We start from the raw sequence: 18183 nt of genomic DNA on the forward strand, positions 1-18183 counted from the left end.
CATCACAAGTGACCACTCTGACCAAAGCAAATGGAAGCTTGTGGTTGTAACTAGGCCCGTTGTCTGACCAACACTGGGCACACTTCGAAGCACACTCACTCCTCTGTGTGAAGCTCCATCCATCACGAGGCCAAGACAGAACAGAAGACCATGGGAAATGAAGCATGGCTAATTCTATTAGCGCGGGGACACAAACAATCTGTTGGGAATCAAAGAAGAAGGAAACACAATCCCTGTGGACCCACTTCCTGCTGCATGAGCTGGAGCAGTTCACCATGATAAGGCCAAACGTAAAATTCCTGCACACTAGATTTGCAAACACACAAACGTCTTTAGATGCTTTGAGGTTCATGTTGTGATATTTACCATCCATCACTTTGTTATCGCTCCCTCAATCATTCTTTTTCTTTCTTTCTTTCTGTCATTCTTTCTTTCTTTCTTTTTCTTTCTTTCTTTCTTGCTTTCTTTCTTTCTTGCTTGCTTTCTTTCTTTCTCGCTGCTTTTTCGGCTGTGCCTCGGTCTATGGGGAAAGGCCGGGCACAAAGCTCTCTCGCTGAGGGACCCTTATGGGACAAAGCTGGCTTTCTGGGCTTTCTGCATATATGCATGCCATGCAGACAATGAGGCCTTTATTAGAGCGGCCAGCATCTCCGAGCCGGAGCGGCAGGGATGAGGGATGAAGTCCGGGAAAGCTGTGACTGACACTGAACGCTAGTGTGTGTGTGTGTGTGTGTGTGTGTGTGTGTGTGTGTTTGTGTTTGTGTGCGTGCACTTCCCACCTCATGCTCGTGCATGCGTGTGTGCCACAGAGGTGTGAAGTGGATGCTCTTACCCTTACTCCTTCAGTCAACTAATCAATCTCTGCCCATCCGAAAGCTCATCCTCAGAGACAGTTGTCTTACGCCATATGGTGTCACACATTAGATACATGGAAAACACACGAGCGGGTCAGTAACTTCATCCGCCTGTCGTCATGCATCTGCATATAAAACAGGCGAAAACATGCTGTGGCCTGTAGCTGCAATCAAAAAGCCGCTTTAAGCAAGCCCTCAGACAGTGTATCTCTACGCACTTGACTAACTTTACAATACTGAAATCAGGCCTCTAGACTGAGTCCCTCTGTGTGTTTGCAGGCGCGCGTGCGTGCGCGTAGTGTGCATTGTGTGTGTGTGTGTGTGTGTGTGTGTGTGGTGAGTGGTGAGAGAGGACGCTCTGTGACTCAATCATGCGTGAAGAGGATTTTCTGTTCAATAGGAGCTGCACACTTGCATACTTGCATTCTAATGACTCCATGTGCATAATCATAAACAAGCACAGATGCACAGATGTGAGTGTGCATGCACGCACGAGCTGACTGCCACTGTTCCTGCTCTCACAGTGGAAAAAATATGGGAAAGCTGCAAGAGAGAGACACCTAACTTGGAGAAAATAGAGAGTGTATGTGTGTGTGTGTCTGTGTGTGTGTTCATGCACCACTTTAGTGTCAAGTACGATAAAGGCTTTGGATGTGGACTTCTGGTCACAGCTCTATCTGTACCAGTGAGCCACGCAGCCAGTGCAAGCTTTTTTTCAAATATGCCTGAACAAGATGAAGCATGGGCAGCATGTTTAGTGCCGCTCTCACAGGTTTTTTTTTTTCTTCTTCCCTGCCTCTGACATCATAGAGTGTAATACCGTGTTAAAACATTGATGGGGTGTGCACGAAACAGGAAAAGGGTGTGAAATCCAGTCTTTCAAGCTGTATGTTGTCAGGTTGAACTGACAGACGGATGTAGATGGATTCTGTACGTCATCCTGCACCTTTAACACACATCTGAAACATTCGTGTGGGATCACCTTCCTCTTTCTCACTCTTTTCTCATCTCCCTCTCCCTCACTCAGTTAAAGCCGGAGTTGTTGTTCTGAGTGGTAAACATGTGCTAAGGGGGTGAATGGCTAAGTTTTCTTTTTATCCAATAAAAATGTCTCCTTGCCAGATCGATTGTTGTTGCTAGGAGACTGAAGCATCCTTTGGCAAGGGGCTACAGCTCTCCACGTCTGTTGTTTCCCTCCCCATCTCTCCCTCTCTCTCTCTCTCTCTCTCTCTCTCACTCTGGCACGCACGCGCGCACACGCACGCACACATCCACGGAGCGAGCTGGCGCGCAGAGCAGTGGCGCCCATCCTCTCTCTCAGTGCGACTCCTCCGAGGGATCAGGAGTAGACTAAGTCAAACTTCCAGCAGCTGAAGATTTGTGCGCAACATTCAAATGATCCAAGTCGTCAAGGTAGGTCAATCAGAGCATATTTCCTCTCTGGTGGGCAAATGTGTTGCAGTCTTAGATTTCGGGTTAGGCGACAGAGTGCAGAGAAAAATTGTCAGTCCGGGACCGTTCGGGCGCGCGTCAGCCAATCCTACGGTGGGGAACAATTTGCTTTGAACTTTGCGCAGGATTTAAACACCCGGTTGTGCTGCATAAATGTGGTTCTTGTGGATTTCTTTTTAATCAGACGCTCCCTGTGATCGCGGGCTGTGATAAAGACAAAAAAAAAAAAAAAAAAAAAAAGCCCTGGTTGCTAATCTCTGCAGCAGATGCATGATAAAGATACAGAAGGTGAAACAAAGAGTATCTGCAGTTGCGTATTTTACGCTGCGTGGAGAAGTTATTTGGGTTCAGACACACCGCAACAAGGCATGTCCCGCGGCTTTAAGCTTCCTGGGAAAAAAAAAAAAAAAAAGATGGGCGGGTAGTGCGTCTCTGGAAACAGGCATACAGGTGGATTTGATATCTGTTCAGTGTTTATCAGAGGGATGACTTTCCTGCTCGCTGGTAACATCCACTCCACACCTTGCGCCAGAGGAGAGGTGCTGAAGGTAGAGCAGGACCAAAATGTCTCCATCCACACAGGCTGCGTACACACACTTTAGACATGTCGGGCTTTGACGTGTGACAGAACTTGGACGAACATATTCCTGCATGCGAGCCACATGTGGTTCCTCCTCAAAATGGTTCTACCTTCCAGTCCAACTCAATTACATATTAGAAGTCTGGAGACCAGCGAACAATCAAGGCCCATGGGGTGTATTCCTGCAGGGCAGGTGTGTCTTTATAACCCTCAGCTCAGACTGACCTTACCTTCGTAGTCAGTGTATTTTAAAAAAGAAAAGAAAAGCAACTGTTTCAGTTTTGCCTGTATGTTAAGTGTGATCAGATCCCTCTGGCATGGATGTTATGCATATATATACTTATGGTTTTAAGACACCATGAGGGAGTATATTAATGTGCTCACCATCCACTGATCAACTCTGGCTTGGTGGTAATGCCCCTTGTTGTTCTTGTCCTGCATCTAAAGACAAAACTTTACTGAAACGACAAGCAGCGGGCGAGGACAACATCATGTTCCTTTTTCATCCAGTCAAATGTTTTGCATTGAAGGCTGTTTCTAGAATTTCTAGAAGATTTGACAAAATCACAGTGCTGTTTCCTCTGTGATAATTACTCTGTCTGTAACTGTATTGCAATTTCAGTATCGACATCAGAAGATAGGCTTACTACAGTCTGAGTACGGAGAATTTTTAATTGACTCTTATTCTTTATGTGTTGTTTTAGAGAGGAGTGAAAGAACTGAGACAGTGTCTGTACCGCTAGATATCTGAGAGGCTTGGTCCTATAGCAGACAGACTAATAATAATAATAATAATAATAATAAAGGACTTGTGCAGCAGTTAAGAGTGAATGCAGAATTTGCACATTTTCTGGCTGTACAAGTGGTGTCAACATGTTGCGTGTGTATTTGTGTGTGTGTTCATGCACATGTGTGTCTGTGTGTGTAAAACTAAAATCATTTGCTTTTCACATGATGTCAGAAATTTGTGTTGAATATGTTTAACACATTTTTTGTTGAAATCTCTGTAATTCATTGGTCTGATTCTAACTTTTTTTGCTTTGCTGACAAAATGACATGTTTGTGTGTGTGTTTTCGCAGATTTCACGTGTTTGTGTCCAAGTGTGTGTTTGTGTACGGTGTCTGTGTGTGCAACTTGTTGCGTAATTAAGTGCAGATTCATTATATGTGTGAGGGTCAAACGCCGTGTAGAACAGTGTCACAAGTGTGGGTGGGCATTGGGTGGCCTTGTTAAACCTTGAAGACATGCTTACATGCTTCTCTATAGATGTATATGCGTTTGTGCGTGTGCATGTGTGTAATGAGAATGTGCATCTATGTGCGAGTCAGGGCAGAATTGTCTGTCAGTGAATGGATTTGGCCTTGAGTTTCAGCATTTTTTATGCTGGTAAATGTGCTTACATGAGCTTGTGTTTGTGCATCATTGTGCGTGCTTTTGTGTGTGTGTGTGCGCGCGCGTGCGTGTGTGCGTGCGTGTGTGTGTGTGTGCAAATGGCCTTGTAGCTTCCACTGCATGCAGCACAGAACCTCATCGTTAGCAGTGTGCTGGCACGGTGCATAGGAAAAGGAAGCCCCTGCATCAGTGATGTCTACTAGTTTTATTGGATGTGAGAATTGGCAGACGGGCTCTGTGTGGATGTAAGTGTGTGATGTGACTTAGATTTTGGAAGCACAAGCCGTGCTGATTGTAGATCCTCTATCATGAGCCGATGGTCTCCCTGATAGTTCCCTTTGATTGATTTTTATCTGTTTAGCCGTGTCTTTGATAAATCTGACAACTTTAACTGGAGGGTTTTGTCCAAACAGATCCTGATGATCAGTTTCATCATCACACAATGAGATAAGTTCAGTGATGTCTCATTGACTACACACAAATTTAAATCCTGTGCATAAAATGTTAAGAAAAGAAAAATAAAGTCAGTTCTGGTGTAACGCCATAAAAACGTATGTGTTTAAGCCACAGATTTCTTTGCAAAGCGGCTTTCTGGACTCATCCAATAACATAATACTCTGTATTTTGAGTGTGAAATACTCTAACACCCCTGTAAGCTTGAAATGTGCCCGTAAAGAGTTTATTGTTGTTTTATTCATGGAGCACAGCGGCAGCTATGGTCAGTTAGAATTCATTTCAGATGCAGTTAATTCCAATATTGACCTGTTTCCACATTTAAAAAACACATCTGAATATCTACAGACAGGTCTGAAACCACACCTGCAACATCATCCACAAAGCACTCTGACATAAACACGGCTGCTCACATTGTGGACCACAGTATGTACTGAGCATGTGGACAGACAGTCATCAGTGTTTTCTGACATTTTATGGACATTTTGTCACTATTGGATTTTAACCAACATGTTCTCGGTGACCACGGAAAACTTTTTACAGAATCCTTTCAAGCTTAAGGGGGAGCGGGGATTGAAATTTCAAAAACGTTTAGCTTGTAGTATTTAACAGTAGATAAGTGGTGGTGTGAGAGAAGCCCCACAAAATCTCCCATCTTTCATGTATTACTCGGATGAGGCGTTTTGGGTGATGGTATTTTACTTTTAGAAAATCTGGCAAGAAGGTGGCATGATTACTGAAGGAGTAAAGTACAACATAGCGCAGATGAAACAATGTAATGGATCATTTACGATCAGAAAGGACAAACTTAATGACACGCAGCAGACTATGGTCTGGTTAATGCCAAAGCTGCCGCCTACTGCTGCTGGCAGGATCAGCCCTCGGGAAAGATTTTTTTGGCGTATGATACTGTATGTGTTACAAGTGTGTTCCACCATTTCATTGTATATTTTCATTATTTGTATACTTTTTATGTGCCTTTATGATGCACAGTTTGGGTTTTGCAGTCCTTAATATCCTGTCCGTGATCAGTAGATTTACACTTGACCTGAGCCGTACTTTGGTACACTTACTTGTTTTTCACCTATTGTATTCAAATTCATTGTCAGTATTTAATTTAATACTCAAAAGTACACCAAGACTTGTACTTCACTTTACAGTGGTGCATGACGTCTTGATGTTTTTAAGGATATTTCAGCTATTCTTTAGTATGGTTGGAAGACTGTGATAATTACATCACTTATTTAACTGTAATTGCAGTATTTCTTTTGCAACATTACTTCACTTTCACAGCGTATTTCATGTAGTACTTTGCATTAGCACGTTGAAAAGTCCTGAAAAGTATAGTGAGACTTGTGTTTACCTTAAAGTCGCTATGTTGAGACACTTCAAATTATTCTAATGGCATGATTTTCTGCAGAAAATAAGACAATACCTAAAATTGGTGCAGTGTGCATGTTGCCATCAGCCCAGTCATCAAGGTGCTGCTGTGTAATGATGTCTGACTCTGGGGACAACAAAGTCAGAAAATATGAAATCTATACAGTATATTGCGTATATCTTGACAGCAGTATGTTTTTAAATTTGATGGGGGTTACATTAATATTAATAATACCTTTGTAAACAATGAGTTCATGATTCTTTCGTAGTTAATAATAATGTATCTATTCCTATTGCTTGATGATTAATTATAAAGGCTGTCAAAGTTTACGCCATAATAACGCGTTTGGGAAATCAGGACGCGATGCAGCAGTAGCGCTGTGGATGGTGAGCAGAAACAAACGTCCTTGAGCAGAAATGGATAAAGAAAAGGGTCTTCTGAACGGCAGGTCCAGCTTCAAAGTGCTGCCAGATGGTTCCCTCGACAAGAACAAAGTTATTTGCATTTACTGTCGATGTGAACTGAGTTACCACCGGAGTACGTCAAGTCTCGAATACCACTAGCTGATGCAGAGAGCCCTCTTCCCCCTCGCCAGTGGCGGACCACGCTGCGTAGTTTGCAACAGAGACGCCTGGACGACTCTACATGAGACAAACTTTCAACAGCGATAGCTAAATGGGTGGCTGCAGCTTGCAGGCAGATTAACATTGTTTAGTTAACCTTTACAAGTGTACAGTTGGACACTACATTGTGTTAGTATTACTAAGGAACGTTATATTCAGGTCAATATGCCCATCTGTTGTTGCTTGTTATGCTTTCAGCATATTTTTTGAGCCTGCAGTACCTTTGAGGTTATTCTGGAGAATATTCTGGACAGTATTTGTCATTGTTTTGTATTGTTGCACTAATAATAAAAATATATTTGCATAAAGAAAGCATATTTGTCCACTCCCGTGTTGATAAGTATTAAAAACTTGAAAAATATCCCTGTAAGGTACATTTAGAACAGATAAATAATGGGCGATTAATTTGCCATTAATCGTGAGTTAACTATGGACAATCATGCGATTAATCACAGTTAAATATTTGAATCGATTGACAGCCCTATTAATTATGCGTAAGATAATGTATTCAAAATCAGTTTGGCAATTTTTTTAGAAAGAACATCTTGTACATGTTTACTAATGTACTAAAGTACAAACTACCTACAAACTAACCCCAACCCCACACCAAATAGCCTGTTCTCTTGACACATACAGTACATTTAACACATACAGCCAAGAGTCAAAAAACACCACATACAGAAGTGGCAGACAATAAAAATGTTGTCTCACATTAAAAATCCATTACATAAGTTAACAGTGTATGCTTTCTATGAATAATGATGAAGCTCCACAGGTGTTCCTGAGCACAGCGTGTAAGAGCCTCTTAATGTTGCTGTCCATGGTGCTGAACTCATTTTAAAGTAACATGACTGATTTAACGTTACATTAAACACTATGTTTACCCGAATACACCATAAACAAGTATGATGAATTGCCCTCTTTCAGTCTTTTCTCTTTCTGGTTTCATGTGTTCATCAACGCCTGAAGACCAGCGGATGGAAACATGGGATCTAATCTCAGCAGAGTGGAGAGGAGTCTAATACACTAATTAAACAGGTAGGTGACCTCCAACATTGATGATTTGTTTTGCCCCCACACACCATTAATGTTAAATTATTTTTTAAAGGGTTTGACTGTGTTGTGACCTCTTTTCAAAATGCATTTAAACTCTCAACTTGATGACAAGCAGTTCATGCATTGGTCTGCTCAAACAGGAGTCCATTCATAACTTTTCTAACTTCATCCCCTGACGCATTATAGCAGCCTTTCACAGGCACATTACTCTGAAAGGGAAAGATGAGGGACTTTACAAGGAGGGTCTAAAAATGTAATAGAATAACGTTATTGTCTTTGTTCTCACTGAGAAAAATATAAACACAAACATGTCCAAAAGATTTAAACTGAGTTGCATCATGGGAATTGAAAGATCCAGCAGTTTTGGAGTTTGACTCTCACTCTGGACTTTGAATTAGGATATCCTGACCTCTTTTGTATTGATTTTGACCATTCTTTTCTTTACGCTGTCTTGCAAGTCCTCTCTTTAATACTATAAGTTACACTGTGACATGTGAAAAAAGGGGACATATAACACCATTAGATACAGTATTTAACACTGGGCAATATAGTTACAGCGTCACTGCTTTGTACATTCTTTCAGTTCATCTCCACAAGTAAGCATCTCGAGGAAAATTTTATTAAAATGATTCCCAGGTGTACTTAATTGGATGTAAGACAGTAACTGGGAAATGATATAGTAAGATGTATTATTTGTGTCCTAAGTCGCTTGCCATTGTTAAGGGAGAAAAGAAAGAAGATTTTTTAAGAAAAGTGACATTTATATGAGAGGAAAGGGACATAAAATTCGATAGAAAGCCTATTTTTGACTACTGTGGTGTCCTGTGCACTGTCAGACAGAAGAGGATTGAACTAAGACCAAAGAAACATTGTCATTACCTGCCAGTAATTGTGTTAAATAGTTTGTGGTTACCGTATTTTTTAACAAAATATCTATTATGTATTATTGAACATTGATATTGATGCAGGATCTTTACATTTATAGCACAATTATCTTGCTGAAGATCTCATAAAATTAACCAGGGAAGCGGAGACAGATGACCGAGCCGCGATGCTTTTGTTAATCATAATTTTGTTTTAGATTGAGATTTACGACAAGCTTCAAATGAATCCCATAAACTGTGTCATTCTGTTGTTGAAGGCTTCCCAAAGTTCTTGTCTTTTCAGGGTTGTTTTTTTTTTTTTTAATACTACTGTTTCTCCGCTCCACATGTTTCTTACACTGTTATGCTCTGGTGAGGAAACAGGGAAGTGTCTGGAAATCACTGCTGCTTCCCACAGCTCACCTCTCATCAGCAACAACACACACTGGGTCTCACACACACACACGGCACATAGCACTACACTGTCTGTTCACTGACATCCATCCTTCCTTGCATGCACAGACATTCACACACACACACACACACACATGGTACACTCAGGGGATGAGGCAGTGAAAGGGCAGTGGGATGTACAGCTGTGATGGTGTGTCTCAGAGAGAGATCAGACTCTTTAATAAATGATGAGCTTGAGGAGGGTAGCAGTGTGTGTGAGAGTGTGTGTGTGTGTGTGTGTGTGTGTGTGTGTGTGTGTGTGTGTGTGTGGGATGGGTAGTGAAAGGTGGCTTACTGGTCATGCAGTGGCTGCTATCAATAGGAGGTGCCATCTTGAAAGTTACAGAGTGAGGGTAACTCAGCAGCGACACCCTCAGAAACTTTTAATGTCTGTTAGGATTGTTAAGTTTGCCGTGCTCTATGTGAGGACGGCTTATTTAACGGACTCGGTGCAACAGTTGTGATCTCTAATCATTCCAAATCCTGTCAGCTCAGCATTATAATATCCAGGAACGGATCCAATATTGGGTAAACGTTTGGGATGAGCAATCTAAAAATAGACAATAACAATACAAATCTGCTGCGTGGGTGTAGTATATCCTAGCTGGTATTGATGGTGGTGACGGAGCTTTTCTCAGTTATGCGAGTGTATGTGTGATAAACGACTGGAGGTTCGCATGCATTTGGTATATTTTTGATCCATTGCTTCAGGCCCAAGGCACATCACTAAAGTGTACATAGTGATAGTGTGAAGCTCAAAGGTCAACACTGTCACATGTTGAATCATTTTTATCCTGGGCGATTTTAATACCAGATAATTGTTGCATGGATTAATTCATTCATTTCTTCATGGCGTGGTCCGCCACATGAGGGATTGCATGACTCACAACAGTACAAATAGAGCCTTTCCGGTTTACATCCAGAAGGAAAACAAAAATGATTGCGCCATACCACATGTGTTCTTAATCAAAGGGCAGAAAAGCTGAAACATGTGTTGAACATAAACAAAATAGATATTTACAACAACAAAAATGATTTGGTTCCCATGCAGCTCCCGAGCAAACTGACCACTCAAAGCTCTCTGTCACACAGCGTCTTCCACCAATTTACATAACCTCTCTCTCAGGTTATGATTACATGACAGCCACAATAACCTTCTCTTTCTCCACTATTGCATCAGGTGTAGTAACTCCCCCTGGAAATTCACTCCTAATGCACGGGTTGAACCCTCTCAATCCCTGCTCACTGCTGTGTGGGCATCTGCCACACACCTGGGAACTACATATCAGCTGTGAATGTCACTGTGAAATAATCAATAAAGGATAGTGTATACAGCATTATTATTATTATTATTATTATTATTATTATTATTATTAATAAATGCAAACCTGTTACTGTATAACGTCTAACATTTAAACTGTTTGGGGATTTAGCAGGGAAAACAATTTAAATGCGTACAAATTACGCTGCAAAAACTCAAAATCTTACCATTTTTCCCAGTGTACAGTCATTCATTTAATGTATGCAATGGTCAATCTTGTTCATTTTCTGAGAAATGCAGGTTTTCCGTAAAGCATAAACACAGAAATCAAATTAAAGAAGTTTTAACACAAGTTTTGTTAAAGTATGCATTTGAAAAATTAGCGCTGACAACCGTGTATACAGATGAAGAAGTGTACAGATGTACTGATTCATCTTTAATAACCTGATTCACCTTTGAGACACACTAAAGCAAGACAACACAAAATGAATGACAACTTAAATGCGATTAACGTTACGTGGAAATTCTGCAGTTTGTGCGACTTGGCAGCCCCCTTCTTTACACATACACTACATACTGCCACAAGTGTCCACATGCAGAATGTCCTTTATGAAAATGACAAATAACTCTGTTACTTTGACAGATGAAATACCAGGGTCCATGTTTCAATAAAAAAGGTTGTGCTTCTTGCACTGCAGTGGAAACAATTAGTATCCCAATAACGAGGATGACAAATCCAGGGCTAATGCGAGAGAGCAAATTAAAACAATTAGTATCACTTAAATTCTCATAATTAGTGAGGAATGACTGCAGTAATTGGTTTTTACACATCACCACCTCAACTGAATTAGCCATACCCAACCAACATTATTTCTACCTAAGAGTCTTGTGTTTCTGTCCAAACCAATTTTAGTTATTCCTGTAACTGTCTGAGGGATACTGTGGTCAATACTCTCCATTACTCTCTACCTGTCCATTGCAACACGCTGTACACCTCATGTATCGACCGCAGTGACGACAGACTGGTGGGGTGTGAACATGAATTAAGCAGGATGCAGCAGCAGCGGTGCCATGAAGTGGTTGACTGATGCTCCATGATGACTCCCAGGGTCATTACATGACAGTTAAGTTGATAGATGCCATCCACAGAGGGGTAATTCTCCTTCTGACAGGCCCGCCGCCCTCTACAGTGATGAAATGCCGATCTGATGAATGCTTTCACACATTTCCCAACCCTAGTCTGTTTTTAGGCTGAACAGCCATTTTTAATCACGCCATGTCAGATGAGGTCCTGACCACCAACACACTGTGTGAAGTGAAGGAAGACGGAGACAACTGATTGAAACTCAGTGGGAAGACATAACGGATACATCTGGGGTTGCAACTAACAATTATATCTTAAAATATAGAGACAGGTGAAGTTTTCAAATTGTTTTTTTTTTTCAACCACAAGTTAAAAATCCCAAAATATTCAGTTTACAATTGTAAAAAAAAAAGAGAAAAGCAGAAATCCTCACGTTTAAAGCAGCATTTTTTTGTTTGTTTGTTGTTACCTCCGAATTACCAAGTAGACTGTTAAGTCGTACAAGCTAAAAAGTTTGAACAACTTAAAATTATTAGTCTACTTCACTTGATAATTTTGAGTTAATCTGTTTCCTCCATTGTTTTAAGTAAAGTCAGTTTGTCAGGTTTTACGGTGTCCTTACATTATCCCAGATGTTGCAATCGGTTCCAGGAGTCAGAGAGCGAGGAAGGAAGTTTGCGAACATTGATAAAAAAATAACTTAAACACAACTGAAATATATTACCTCATCAGTGAAGACAACGCCATGATCCCACGCTCTCTACTACTTCAAACTACGTCTTTTGTTTTTGTTGTTTTGATTGAGAGACCCCAAGTGGCAGAAATGATGCACCGTGCATTAAAGTAACAGTTGTCAGAAATCATTTTTGAAGGTCTCACTACAGTCAAACAGTCCACAGTGCTGAGTACGCCCACCGTAGACTTTATGAAGTGCTCAGAGGTTAAAAGCTCTTTTAGCGGAGAATCCCTTTGGAGTACCCACTGCACACGAGAGCACGGTTTAGTCTGTGTGCCCCTGAAGCGCACAACCTCTTGTACAGGTTAATCCAATTTTCATCACAAATGCACTTCTTTATCTATCGCAGCATGCGAATTACAAAACTGCAGATCTTTTGTTAAGCAGAGATCAATGCCTGCGTGGTCAAATCTTTTCAGTTTCAGGTCCAGGAAATCAATTTCTGTGTTTCTAGCATGAGACAGCCTTTAACCTTTGAACCTAATGCCGGTCATGAAATGGACTCACAGGATCAATACAGGAAACGCTGGTTTCTATCTGACTGTGTGAACAGGAGCATCAATAGTCATCTAAGACTACCTAATTATTGATTTTGGTTCGGTAATTATAGGTCATAAAGGTGGTTTAACCCAAGTTAGCCATCATCTCCCTGTAGATATATTTTATCCAGATATTTTGAAGTCAGTTTCCGGTGAATAGACGAGAGCCTACACAAGTGTGTTTTTATGCCGATCGAGGGATGTGCATCATGTCTCGCTGGCTGTTGAGCTGTTGTGTTTTCTGATATCTTTCTGTCCTATTTATGGATCATCAGTCTTTCCTGACTAAAAACGCACTTAGTAAATAATTAATGGTCACAGCCCATTGCACTCGTTAGACTGTCAGAAGTCTGGGACACCATGTCTACGCACACACACACACACACGCACGCACGCACAGGCGTAATTGTTATGTGAGGGCCAAAATAAAAGTAGTACACTCTTCACACATTTTTAAAAGGGCTACACGCGTGCTGTCTCCTGCAATTAATGTGCTTTCAGCTCACATCCTCTCGGCATTAATGAGCAGCACTGTACTTATTTGGCCTTAATCGCTGAAATAGAAATGGAGAAAGAGATGGAAAGAGAACAGAACACACACAAAGCAATCAATGAATTAACTGATACACCTCTGATAGTGTGCCGTCTGTTGTCCTGTAACAACTAAGCTTCTGATATAAAACCTCCCATCTCTCTTTCTCTTAAAAACAAAAAGAACTCACACACATGCACTTGCAGTGTCTCCCCATACTGTGAGATTCGCGTCATTGGTGCAGCTGTGGGGTCTGTGAAGTGCACTATAGATAGATAAACAAGCACGCACACGCATGAACACACACACACACACACACAGAGTTAAAAAAAAAAACCCAGAAGAAACACACACAGAGGGCTGGGTTGTAGGGCTATCTCTCCTCTCAGCGTACTGCGGTCCATCGACCCTGCATGGCTGCTCTCAGCTGGATACGTGTCATCCACAGCAGCCCTGCCAGTTAGGGGGAGAGCGAGGGCTGTGGAGGGTGTAAGGGAGGTGGAAATAAATGGGGAGAGTGGAACACCAGCAAGGAGGAGAGGATGCAGGGGTGATGCCATGGAGGAAACGGGGGATGAAATGGGAGAAGCAAAAAGAGGAGTGTGTGGCGGTGTGTATGCAGCCTATTCACCGATTTCAGATTTGAGCAGGGTCAGAGGTGAAATGGGGTTGTCTGTCAGATGTAACTCTGCATCATAGCTCCCAGGGAGAAGGGTCAGTAGTCAGCCTCCTCCTTTATCTGATCCTCTCTCCTCTGCCTCTATTGACAGTCAGGATGTTTTCTGACTGTTGTTTACTCACCATGTGTGTCCCCCATCTCTCTGTAATAGGTGTCTGTGGTGATGTTGCCATGTGCCAGCTGCTATCTGCTCTTTTCCTTCTTTATTCAGGTAAGACACTGAATGACTATGTGTTGTGTGTGTATGCAATAAGTAAATATATTGTAATGTTCTGTATAATGTATAATGTTCTTCACTAGTGAATTTCTTGGTAAGCTTTGCGTAAAGTGTGAAAACAGGGGGAAAGAGCTAGCCTGGCTCTAAGGTAACACCTACCTGGACATTTAAAGCTCACCTGAGTATTTCTTAGCCAGATGCAGTGACTTCCTGTTGTCTCTACTGGTTGCCTGGCAACCTCACAGTAAGACAAGGCTGAAGGAAGTAAATTGTGTCTCAAATCTGAAGCTGCATCCTTCAAGGCACACGGCCGTGGCCTTCCCAGACCGCCAAAGGCCGAGCTGGGTGTTGTTAAATGAGACGGTGTGGTCGACAGGGAATTTCCTATACACGTCACCAGCTCCTCCCGACCTTACCCTTGTGTCACGAAGCTAACATTTTTATCACCAGCTATTTGAGTGGCTTAAAAAGTGTATCCAGCTACTGTTTTCTACCATACTGTAGTTGTCTTTTGGACAAATAAATCCAACCGTCGCCAGCGGCCCAATGAATTTTGGGATGTGGTGGGTCACAAAGGATGCAACAGATCGGGTCCTTCGCGGAAAGGGAGAGGAAGGCTGTGTTCCTCGTTTGAATGAGCTTTTTGAAATGGGACGGCCTTGTTGCACTGCTGTGTCACATTCATGAATGGTACAGACTGAAAATGTTGTCATTTATGAACGAAAATGTTGAAGAACACTGAAGCTCAATGAGCACAGTGCATCAGGCCTGAGACATACAGTGTTGTCATTAATATGAGTTGACCACAGGCACTATGCAGCACAGATAACAAGATGTTAACCACTGCTACTACTGAGAACTTCTCCAGTTGTCTTAAAGGTCAGAAGTTTTGACATGTGAAGTTTTAGAGCTGCTCGCCAAATGGAAACTTTTGTTTAAAAGCGGTTCAAATCTCACAATCCTTTGAGAGTGACCATGATTATCTAATGTGTCTACTGGGTTTGATTCTGACCGTATTCAGCTTGAGAAAGTAAACAAGATAAAAACAAAAGAATAAGTGTTCACTTTAGTGTGTTGTGTGTCTAAGTTTAAAATCTCACCATGATTTCCATACTCCGTGAACTGACCGATGATGTCATGGTGTATCGTGTGGCTGCTTGAGAAGAGAAAACTGCTTTCTTCAATCTGATTTAAAGTGTGGCAGAGTTTGGAATAAGGACAGTTTACTTGGTTTTCAATATAGGGCTCAAACATGTAAAATATTATGATCCTATATATATTTATAAGTCAAGTGCATTGTCCTGAGCTTTAGACTCTTCGGCAATATTTCAGTAATAAAGAAAGAGGGCTCCAAAAGTGAAATAGTTTCTGTTTCGCAGTGTGTTTTGCTTGCACAGTTGCTCTTGAGACAGGAAGCTGGGTTTGGGCACTTTCCAAGAGGTTATAATGAAGCAAACATTCAATTTCAGTGGACACCATGAGAGCAGTGTAAAAATACTGGGAGATATTATTTGGCACATTTCTGGGAAATTGACTTCAAGAGCTGCCAATTACATTAAAGCATAGTGTCGGAGCAAGGCGTTGAGTGAAACTGTTGTTAGAGTCTCAGCTCCATAAATATACAATTTTATATGCCACAACAATCACACACACACACACACACACACACACACACACACATACGTGTGAATGTGCTTGTGCACAAATGCGTGCGCACACTCAAAACAAACACACAGCCACATCTGCAGCCTTGTTGCAGCGTTGTCCTCAAAACTGAGCTCATTACAAAGTTCCCCCTTTGTGTTGGTTTCAAAGTGGCCTCTAATAAGGATGTGAGTTTGTTTAAAGAGTTTATTTCCAGGAACTTTCAGTGGATTACTGGAAATCATTCAAGGAGGTTGTACTTTTTTTCCCCAATGCACAACAAATACTATGGACACACACACACACACACACCAGCTTGATGAATGGATATAAATCTTTCATCATCACCACAGGTTTCCTTCCAAAAAGAGTTAAATCATATTTCCTTCAAATGCATGTTAGATTGTCTCCAGTGGGATTTTGACAGGAAACAACCGAAAGCAAACACATCCGGGACTTGAAAAGACCATATTAGGGTACATCATGTGGCTCAAGGGGAGTATTAGCACTCCAATCCTCTCTGTAATGATTATTTATCATATATCCTGACTCTGTGGGTCTCCTACGTGTTTCCTGAACACACTAATTCAGATTTCTGATGGTTGACGGAGAAGGGATCTAAGACATAGAAATAGTCTGCTTTTAGGTCAACCCCTCAGAGAAAGCAGAGGTGTGTGTTTGCGCATGTGCGTGAGTGTGTATGTCTGAGTGTGCGCGTGTGGGTGGGTGTTTGTCTGGGTTTGTGTGTTTGTCTGTACGTGTGTGTCATATTACAGAGCAGAGTGGTAAAGGTATGGCAGCCGCCTGCAGAAAAATCTGAGCTGCCTGCATCTAAGAGAAGCTTTCATCCTCCTACCTGCCCACCAAAGAGGGGAGGCACACGCTCTCTCTCTCTCTCTCTCTCTCTCTCTCTCTCTCTCTCTCTCTCTCTTTCACGCACACACACACACACATACAAACCAGGGTTGAGGCCACAAATGTCAGCAATCAACAGAAATCTCACTACAAGTTTGCTCCTTGGTCTAGATTGATTTTCATAGTCAAAACGTCAACCTCCAGCTTCCGTCTTATCTCTCCTGAGGACTGAAGAGACTGCAAGTTAGACATGAGAGGCAGAATTTAAAAGAAGAGAGCTTTTTCAGCTACTCAGGGCTTTTACTGACTTTGCATTAGCTAAATAGTTGAAAAGATATAAACACAGAGAGGAAGGCAAGAGAGAGACTAGAGTAAGAACAAGTTTGCCTATTTATCATATCTTAGAGCTGAATCTTGGAATCCTTGGACATTTCGTATTGCGTTTGCATAAAGTTGTGGAACTTGCAAGAAAAGGAAAAGGTCAAAATCGATGCAGCGGGGACTGGGATATGCTGACTTTAGTACCCCATCTCCACCTGGTATTGACATGCAATATATCTGGATATGTTATCTCGCTCGCTGCAACCAGAAAGCTATCTGTAAGGCACGTTTATCAGTACAGGCAGACCATCTCTGACACGTGTAAATGCAATCTGTATCCAGCTACATTCTTAAGATTAAGACTCTACAACCATGCTAACTGCTCTAGGAGGCTGTGCTAAGCTACAGTGGTGCTTTGAGCTAAATGCTAATACAAAGACAACGCTAACATGCTGATGTTTACCAGATATAATGCAATTACTAGTTTAGCAGGTTAGGATGCTATAGCTAATTAGCACTAAACACAAAGTAGCTGAGGCTCATGGGACTCACATTAGTTTTGCAGCTCCTTAATCACAGGACTGGACAAATTAAAAAATGTGACATGATGATGGCACTAGATAAGAGAGGATCTAAGTTATTACAATTTGTTCTCTAACCGGTGGCGGGCTCGGGATGTTTGGGGGCGGAAAAAGGGGCACTGAATGTCTGTATCAGATTTCATGGCAATATATCCCAAAGATGTTCAAGCCATTTACTTAGAAACAAAAATGTCAACCGCATTGTGGCATTAGAGGAAAAGTCAGGCGCTCACTCAAGTCATCAGCGTACATTGTCTAACAACCCTTAACTTGCATGACAGCTGGATTCAGGAGTCCTGGAAAACCCATTTCTCCAGGATTTAAGATATGCAGTTGTGGCCGAACGCACAGGTGTTGAACCAATCAGTGGTTGTTTTAAACAACCTTTTAAGAAAAACTGGCAGCTATGGGCACGGTTTAGATGTGACGACCAGTGAGAGTAGTGACAATGGAGGTTAGCATAGCTGCTATAGCATGAGTTAAATCAGAACTGGAAAGAAGAGCAAAAAACGGCACTGAAGGCTTTTTGCCGATGGAAAATGTGTTTTCGCTCTTCTCTCAACTGGCTTAGGTAAGAGTCTCCACTGGTGGTAGCTCTCTCCTACTGTTGGCCTGATCGGAATTAG

This window comes from Pagrus major, chromosome 8 (assembly GCF_040436345.1).
Source record: "Pagrus major chromosome 8, Pma_NU_1.0".
NCBI lineage: Eukaryota > Metazoa > Chordata > Actinopteri > Spariformes > Sparidae > Pagrus > Pagrus major.